The sequence below is a fragment of the Moschus berezovskii genome, chromosome 2 (assembly GCF_049115385.1).
Source record: "Moschus berezovskii isolate FMDL1 chromosome 2, NW_MosBer_1.0, whole genome shotgun sequence".
Taxonomy (NCBI): Eukaryota; Metazoa; Chordata; class Mammalia; order Artiodactyla; family Moschidae; genus Moschus; species Moschus berezovskii.
The window spans coordinates 106,050,721-106,060,325 of NC_142461.1; the positions used below are offsets into that span (position 1 = coordinate 106,050,721).

General features: G+C 38.6%; 1 protein-coding gene across 6 annotated transcripts in view; it reads right to left on the minus strand.

The window, feature by feature from the left end:
* The window catches only part of FIGN (fidgetin, microtubule severing factor), a 138,368-nt gene that overhangs the window by 90,301 nt on the left and 38,462 nt on the right, over positions 1-9,605 (minus strand). The window lies entirely within an intron of this gene.

Genomic DNA, 9,605 nt, shown 5'->3' on the forward strand with positions numbered 1-9,605 from the left:
TTATGCATTTGAGAATCCAAATGAGAAGGAAATACTTTCTAAAATCACAAGTATAACTAGAATACTTGTATTTTGTACTTTAAAATAAGTTCAAAATTACAGATAATTTCAATTTGGCAGCTTAAGGTGTCCTCAGTTTGGATGACCCAGACATTAAAATACATGTACTTTTTCTCCAGTATGTTACTACCCTTCAATTGTTAAGATACATAGCACATAAATCAGATGACCAAATTGGGCCTATGAAAGAACCAATGATTCAATGTCAAGGAAGCCTACTGCAGTGTTCCCCAAGGATGAGGCCAGTATTTCTTAAACACTCCAGCTAACTGCCTTCAATAAAGAAAGAACACACGATACTTAATTTCAAAGATGACATCACAACAGGGATAACTGGTGTGGTTAACTCAGGAATGGATATAATTAGAACTCAAAACAAAAGGTTATCATGGATATAAATTTGAAAATAAAATAAAGGACTGAGATGAGATTATACATTTATGATGGAAAAAATATCATGGAACAGCAATCCCTAGCAATAGAAACAAATGTATAAAACAGCTGGCAAGTCTGAAAAGAACCAAAAACTAATCCTGATTTGGAATGGAATCATTTTTAAAAAGGATAGCTAATCTCGATAAATATATATAATAGACAAAATATAACAAAGCAATTCTGTAATTATTTGATATGATTATGAATAACACTAGTTCTTTCTAGGGAGAAAACACACACAAAAAATTAAAAGTGAAGTAAAAGTTGAAGTCTGGTTCAAGAGTTCTGAATATATAAAATATTATTTTGTACATATTTAGTTGCTTTACATTCTAAAGAAGGAAGAACAAAAAGAATATAGTTTGTGTTACAAAGATAGAATTATACCAAAAAATATAATTTTATAAATTTTAAGTTAATTGAAATAGGTGACAAAAGTTAGAATTCTTTTTGAGTTCTTAATAGGTCTTACTCCAATCTATGATTTGGAAAACTGTAGACTCTGTCCAGACTAAGACTGAAGATTTCATCGGACAGTATTAGGAACTGATTTATAACTCCTGATATTTTCCAACATGATTCTGGGGGAACTATCAACCCAAACTGGATTTCAGGCTTTTTGCTTAGAGTCAGGACCACAGAACTGGAAAATAAACTTTTTCCCAAAGGAAATGCACCATGGACCAGAGACCACAGAATTAGAAATACTATGTACATTGTTTTTAGTATAACACCAAATTTATCCTTCAAATTGACAGGGTTTCCAGCAGCACAAACTGACAGTCCATGTACAAAATGCAGACTGCACAATGTTTGTAAAATCTAATAATTTTTTAAATTGATGAAATCTACATAAAATGGAATATCTACTATATCAAGGAAAGAAAGGAAAAAAGATCTGGCAATGCTGTGCCTTTATTTTCCCAAGTCAACAATCTGCCATTGCTCAGTGGTGACAAAGAAGGGATGAACTTGTTATTTGTCCTTCTTTCATTTCTAAGCAATCTAGTCCTAGGAAGCATCTGAGCTTGCTGTCCCTGGTCTATAAGTGGACCCTTTCTTAGTCTGCTACATGATGTGACCTATTTTAAAAAGTGACTTTAATATAACCAGAATACAGTATAGCACGTTAGTTAATCCAGGAGTAACAATACCAGTAAGTCATGGAGCAACAGCCTTTAATGAGTGGTTATACAATTGTTCAATCTAGCCAGATTTCCTTTGGTTAACAAATATTTCATTTTACCTACACTAAAATCAGTTAGTGACAATCAACTCTCCTTTCCTTTCTAAGAATTGGAGAAAAAAATCTAACCCCTTTTAGGAAGAATGAAAAACAAACAAAAACAGAGTGGGAGTTGTGGAATAAGAAGAAAATATGTATTACAACCAAGAGGAGAGGAATTTTCAATTACAATGAAGAACACAATGTTCTGTACAAGGAAAAGATAAATCAAAGTCTTTTAATTTGTTCCCAAGGATTCTCTCCACGAAGTGAGCTCTTGTTTAAAATTTTTCAACATTTACTCAAATTCATCCTAAGCATTTGTTTTGTTATACTACAGGGAAGACTATCCTAACATTACTGTCTTAACAAATAAGGCTATGTTTCACAAAAATAAAATGCTCTGTTTTGTATCATTGCAGAAAACTATGAAAAATAAAACTTTGATTTAAAAATATATAACTTGAATTTTTTGGCATGCAGTTCTACCAGGTTTAAAAAAAGAAGGATTTTATATTGTCAGTTAATTGTTCAGATAAGAGATTATCACAGGAGAACTGACTTCATAAGGAGCAAAGGCAGGCATAGGGCTGGTCTTTCTAGACACATCTAAGAGATTAATTAGAAGTACCAGTAGGAGATGTTGGCAAAATTATTTATAACTGTGCTCTTAAGTTAGAAACAAGTCAACAATGTACAGCAGTGCGATATCAAATGTATTTTCTTCCAAGGAGCTAGAAACACCTTATATGCTTAAGTATAATCTATGTTTGTGCATGGCAAGGAGACTAATAAAGCCTCTTCAGCGAAATGAAATAGCCCAAATGCAAAGCAATGAAAGAATTAGGAAACGAAGTTTAAAAAACAGTCAATCTACTACACATTTCCTTCTACTGAAGATTATCACTCCAAAGGGGATTTGGAAGTCTATTCCTGAAAGGTAATAGAGGAGACAGACTTCAATTAATATGGTGTCCTCTGACATCTAGTCCGTAGAAATAAAAGGAGAGAGCATTAACTCCTAACAGTGGACACTGTTGAGGAGAAAAGGAGAAAAAAAAAAAAAAGAACAAATTCTAAATAGCTGTGTGGAACAAGGTGACCCGGCTGAGTTTAACAGAGAACCAAAATGTAATCAAATGAAACCTCTGACCTTTGGACCAAAGAGAGTGAGGGAAACAAGAAGGTAAACACAATTTAAGAATCTGTGAAGAAAAGTAAAAGAAGTCACATCTGTGTGCAACATCCCCCTGAACATGTAGGAAACAGTCAGTCCCTGAAAGAACTCCAGGTCTCAGAGGAGGCAGCCAAGCCCCTCAGTACTTCCTTTAACCACAGCTTCAGTTTCTTCCATGATCCATTTTCACCTAAGGAAACCGAAGGCAACTCAAATCAACAGGGCAGAGTAAACCAGAGCTCTATAAACCAGCCACCACCCACCTGAAACCACGCCTCCAGTTTCCAAGTGAAAACAAATCCCACTGACTGTGTCTCAGATCCAAGCAGCTTCCACAGTTGCTATAGATCCTTTATCTAATCAAGACCCTTTATCTAATCAGTATATGTGTGTGTGTCTGTTTGTGTCTGTATGTTCAGTGAAATGACAGTAGCCAAGAAGATCAGAAGAGAAGGAGTTGAATCCTGAGGAAGAAGCACCAAAGGCAAGAGAAATGAAAACACGGCAAGGAAGGCCAGAGTGTGTCCGATTCTCTCACTCTTTCTCCAGCTTTAGCGCAGTACTTAGCACACAGTAGATGCTCAGGAAAAAGACTGGTGAATCAATCAACCAAATAGCCTTTCTGTTGAAACTCCATGTGCCCTTTAGCAGGGAAGAAGTTTGCTTGCTCATGATGATTACAATCTAAAGCAACCAAAATCAGAGGGATTATGACAATAAAGAAACTCTACAGATACAAAACATAAATATGAAATAACCATTCAAGTAAAAAAAAAAAAAAGAATTGAAAAAGAACACATACATGCTAGGAAATTCTATTAAAGGGAAAACATTATTGGGAGGCCCAATATTGCCAGTAAAGTACTTTTCTTTTTTTTAAACAGTATATGAAATTTCATATTAAAATGTACTGAAGTGATAAGAAATAAAGATGTTAGACGATATCTGAACTACAATGACCTAAATATCCTTGAAAGTAAAAGTTGCTCAGTCATGTTTGACTCTTTGCAACCCCATGGACTATACAGTCCGTGGAATTCTCCAGGCTAGAATACTGGAGTGGGTAGCCTTTCCCTTCTCCAGAGGATCTTCCCAATCCAGGCACATTATTCCATAATTACTTTCCTTAAGCCTTTTGGAACTTTTGAAATCAAACATGTAAGACAGCACCTGTCTTCTTGGCCTTCCTTATAAAATCTTTATAAGCCAATAATGCTTTCTCTTTAGCTTATCCAAAGGAAGAGCTGTAGAGTCCAGATCTCTGTCACCATCTCAGAGCAATAATGCCTAGACAGGGCGGTGTGTTTTATTTCTGCCAATATTCTATATGCCCAGGGTTTCTCTTCTTCTTATTAGAAGGAAATACATCATTTCCAAGCAAACACCATGCTCATGAGAGACAATATCCATTAAGCAGTTAGCCCATTAACTTCGGATAACATTTTTTGTTAATTACTTGGAAGAGTAAATGCTTAGATAAATGTTTTTCATAGTATACTACATGACATGCTAGATTACATAGTTTAATCAGTTTGAGAACTGTTGTATATTATAACCCTCTCTTTAATATTCTTACTATGCATTAGCATTCTAGAGACTTTGACAGGTCCTAATATAAGGAAATCTGTTTACCTGTAACCCAAACTTTAATCTATGGAGCCCTCTCTTTCACAGGATGAGGTGGGTGCATGTAACTGGTTTATCCTCTCATAATACTTTGATAAAATGCAGAACCATAATTAGATGGAAACTTAGAAGCTTCACTTCAATCCCTCACGTTAGATTTGAAGAAATTAAGGTCCAGGAAAGTAAAACTATTTGGCCAAGATGACACAGCCCACTTCACAGGCTAGCCCATTTTCTTGATCACCAGACTATATTTTCCCACCTCCTTTAGGATCTCATGCCCTCACTTAGCCCTTTCTCTTTCATGCTCTTCTCCCCTTCCCTTCTGACATCCAGCACCAATTTTAAGAATGACCAAGTGCTATCTTTCATCTCTAACTATCACCTCAGTCACTCTTTCCCTTTACTGCCAAATTCCTTAAAAAGGTGTCTGTATTTAACATCTCATCTTCCTCAACTTTCATTCATTCCTTAATCATTAAAATCTGGTTTGATTCTCCACTACTCTCCTAAAAATTATAGCCCACTACTTAACCCCACAGGCCATAATGCTCCAGCCACAAGGAACTTTTTGTGTGCCGCTGTTTCTTGAATACCTAGTGCCCTCCTACACTGGACACGTGTCTTCTGTGTCTTCTGCATTGGCAGCTGGATTATTTACCAGCGAGCTACCTGGGAAGCCCTCCTACATCCCAAGGTCATGTAAAATGTGCTTCTTTCTCCCCTCCAGCTACCTTCTCTGACTTTCAATGCCCTCCGCAATCTTACCCCAGCTCAAAATTCACCTTTTCTGAGAAAGTAATCCTTGATTCCTCCTGCCTGTCACATGATCTTCAATATCTATGCAAAATATCATATACACATGCGTAACTTATATGACCATAAGATTTGCTGCTCAACTGGGACACACTTGAGAATGACAGATTATTAAGAATCATGACAGGACAAGAGATATAAACTATTACTCTACTACGCAAACCAGGAAGGATGGTCTCCATAATGATGGCACTTAATACTCACACTGTAATCTACTTGTTCATACATCTGCTCTATATCCAAGAGATGACAAATTCCTCAAGGACAGAGACCTCTTCCCACCCAGCACAATGCTTAACACATTTAGATTCTTAATAACATGAAGAAGCCAAAGGAAGATATTAAAAAAACAAAAAAACAGTCCTCTAAAATGAAGATAGTTAATGATAATAAGAGTTTCCTAAGCAGGAACAATTTCTTAATAAGAACAGATGTTAGGTGGTATGCCATAATCTTACATTTCAACAAAATTTGCATGAAATTTGGTGAGGCATTTCTGAACCTCAGAGTATTTCCTGATTACGCTTTGAAATAGATGAGAAAACAAGTAAATGGTTCACAACTTAGCTCCCATTTTCTATCCTTTCCCCAATCTGGCAATCTCTTACTGATCACTGAAAGAAAAGAAAGTGAAGTTTATCAGTCATGTCCGACTCTTTGCGACCCCATGGACTGTAGCCTACCAGGCTCCTCTGTCCATGGGATTTTCCAGGCAAGAATACTGGAGTGGGTTGCCTTTTCCTTCTCCAGGAACTGATCATTGAAGGCCCACCTTTAATGTCAATGTTTGATGAGATATTGCTCAAAGTACCCAAGGAGTGAACTGCCTCCTCTTCCATACTCCCAGGGCATACTGTTGAGATTCAGTAATTTATTGAGTACCTACCGAGTGCCAGAAAGAATGCCAGAAGTGATTATACACACTGTGCCGTTTAACTCATCTAATAACTCTGTGAAAAACTGTTATTACTGTATTTTTAGAGATAAATAACTAGATACAGAAGATTAAGAAAATTCCTCAAGATGCAAGGTAAACCATGGAACCTGTATCCAACCTTAGGGCTCCCGCTTAAGCCCTATGCTTCCCCAGTACAGTGCTAAGTACATTTGTGTCATGATCAGTTACATGTCTGTTTCCTCCACAAACCAGCCCAGGACCTATGAGCAGGGAAACTATTCTCCGATGACCTCTAGCACAGAGCTCAGGACACAGCAGATACTCAAAAATGGCTAGGAAGAATGAGTACCTGGATAGAATCTGTCTGATCACTGATACACTTTAAAAAGAGCATTATACAAGCCAGTGAATTTTGTAACTGACAAGAACGTAGCTTTTATTGTTGAATGAATTCCAGACAATATATATCGTAACACTTTAGATTCACTCAATTTAGAATCAGCAAAGGGTGATTTATCTAAACAGCCTACAAGTCTTAACCTGTGAGACTCAAGTGTAAAACTACTTAAGACCTCATTGGTTTGTCTGTTAATAACTAATGCCCCTATTGCTGGAGCCAGGCCTCCTAAATCCCTATGTCTCACCCTATGAGATGTGCTTATTGAGTAACAGACTAGATTTCACAAAGTACAGAGGAAAACCAGACCAATTACTTTATAATCCCTTCTTTCTAATTACCCCCATCCATCCTTTTTGTAAGAGCTTCCCAGATGGTGCCAGTGGTAAAGAATCTGCCTGCCAATGCAGGAGATGCCAAGAGATGTGAGTTTGATTCTTGGGTCAGGAGGATCCCCTGGAGTAGGAAATGGCAATCCACTCCAGTATTCTTGCCTAGAAAATTCCATGGACATAGGAACCTAGAGGGTTCCATAGGGTCGATAAGAACTGGACACAACTGAGCACACACATACTTCACATCTTTTATCTAGGTCCTGTTCGTGGCAGACTGATTCCATCTTTGTATATGTTTGTATATCTCAAAAATATTAGGATTACTGGTAATGGGTCAGCCTCCTTCCTCCCCCACCACTGCAAACATAATTCTTATACATGAAGAACCTCTAGGCACTGGGTGGGCTTCCCACCCAAAGTCAAGCCACAGTGGCCCTCTCAGAGGGAAGTCAAGATGTTCGGATTTTAGCATGAGGGGAAAAAAAGAAAGTATTAAACAGGGAAAAAAGAGAGCACGTTGATCTCTTAAAACACAAGCAGACAAACCCTCCACTTGAGCACTCACCCCTCACTCATCTTCCAGTCTGGATTGGCAGAGGGAGGGGACATGGGAAGGGTACTGAGATGGAAGCACTAGAACACAGGCTTTAAAATCTCAAGGAACTGAGTGTGGAGCACGGTTCCCACACACTAGTCATGGGATCTTGGTCAAGATACTTTCCCCAAGCCTTAGTGTTCACACATACAAAATGGAACTGACAACAATAGCTGAACCTCACAGAGTTGAGGTAAATTTTACACGTGTGTGTTAGTCGTTCAGTTGTGTCCAACCCTTTGCAACCCCATAGACTGTAGCCTGCCAGGCTCCTCTGTCCATGGGATTCTCCAGACAAGAACACTGGAGTGGGCTGCCATTCCCTTCTCCAGGGGATCTTCCCGACCCAGGGATTGAACCCAGGTCTCCTGCATCGGCAGGCAGATTCTTTACCATTTGAATCAATGTACATAGACTAGCACAAGTAGAGCATTTAAAACTGTGTTGAGCAAATCATATATACTTAGTATCATTATTATCATAATTACTGGTGTTTTCCTTATCTCTTCCCCCCACCCCATTCTCTCTATCTCTGTGTCACTCCACTTCCTCCCATCTTCTTTAGAAGAGATAAAGAATGAGGGAGGCAAATGAAAAAGAGCACTCCCTTCCTGCTCATTGTGTAAAGCCCTGTCATATGCCTGAGAGAGCATAAGCTTTGGAATGAGAAAGACATGCTTTTGAATCCTGCCTCACCCCTTACTAGCTGTGAAACTGTAAGCAGCTTATTTAACCTCCTGAAGGCTCATTTTCAAGTTCTATAAAAGGAATCTGATCATTCCCCCAACATATAGGGGTTTTGGTTAGGATTAATGTTATTCTTGCCCTCTCTCCGTCTTCCCTGGGAGGTCCCCTAACAGCTCATCCCAAACCTTTTCAATAAATTATTGAGAGAGAATGGGATTGCTAGAGGATGGTGAACTAGGGAATGAAGAAATATATACAGGCGTGGACAGGCTATTCTCATTACCTACCCCCATCCCCATTTCTCCACATCCCCTCGCCGGCGCTGCCCCCACTCCCCTGACTCTACTCTCAGAATCCCTGCCCTGGGATAGGGAGGCCTGGATGCTGAGACAATGCAGGTCTTATTTCCAGGGCTCCCCCATCAAGGACAGAGCCAGCAAGAGTCTCCCCTCCTGTTACCAGAGCCACAGAGTAGAAGGAGGCGACATTCCCTGCTTGCTAACTGCTAATTTGAAATTCTGAATACACGTAATTCATGAGAGAGTCTCTTCATACCATAACACAGGTAAACAAACAAACAGCACTCTCATTACAGACTGGACGGGAACCCCAACCATAAGGAGAACTACTGAGATCCTGCAGCCTACCTTTCAATCATTTGCAAACAAACTTTTGAAACAAGCTGAATGTTCACGTAAATCTGCCAGTACTGTGTACTGAAAATAATGTTAGATTAAGTTCCTGTCAGCTAGGAGGATGCTCTCATAGAAGAGGCTTGCACATGAAGTTTTCTTGATTAATCAGGGCAGAAGCAAAACACACAGAAGGAATTTTGGTTCATTTTTGTCTCTGTAGTGGAGGCAGTCCGATGCTGGCAAAGTAATGGAGAGTTTCTCTGCAGCCCTAGGGAAAAGGCACTCCAGAGGTCAGGCCTCCATTCCCTGCCTCTAGGAGGAATGTACCTAAACTTGCCACAAAGAGCCCTTCAGGAATAAATGAGTCAAAGTACCCTCTAACATACTTTAACAATAGTTATGCATCAGGAAATTGCTAAATGAAAGACCTTTGTGAACACAAATTTCACAAAGCACAAACCAAGAAAGAAGGAAAAAGAAAAGTCTGTTCTTAGGACAGGACAAAACAGATACGAAGAAATGATTTTGTCAGGTATTTTCAGTTTTAGAAGATTAAAATGAACTTTAAAAAACCAGGATAGCTTTTTAAAACCGTTTTAAAAATGTCATTTTATACTGATTTTTCTCTGGAAAAAAAAAGCGGGGGGCGGCGGGGATATGCCAACCACGTCATTCAGAACCACACAGGTGTCTAATTCACCTTTAGAATTCTATGATAT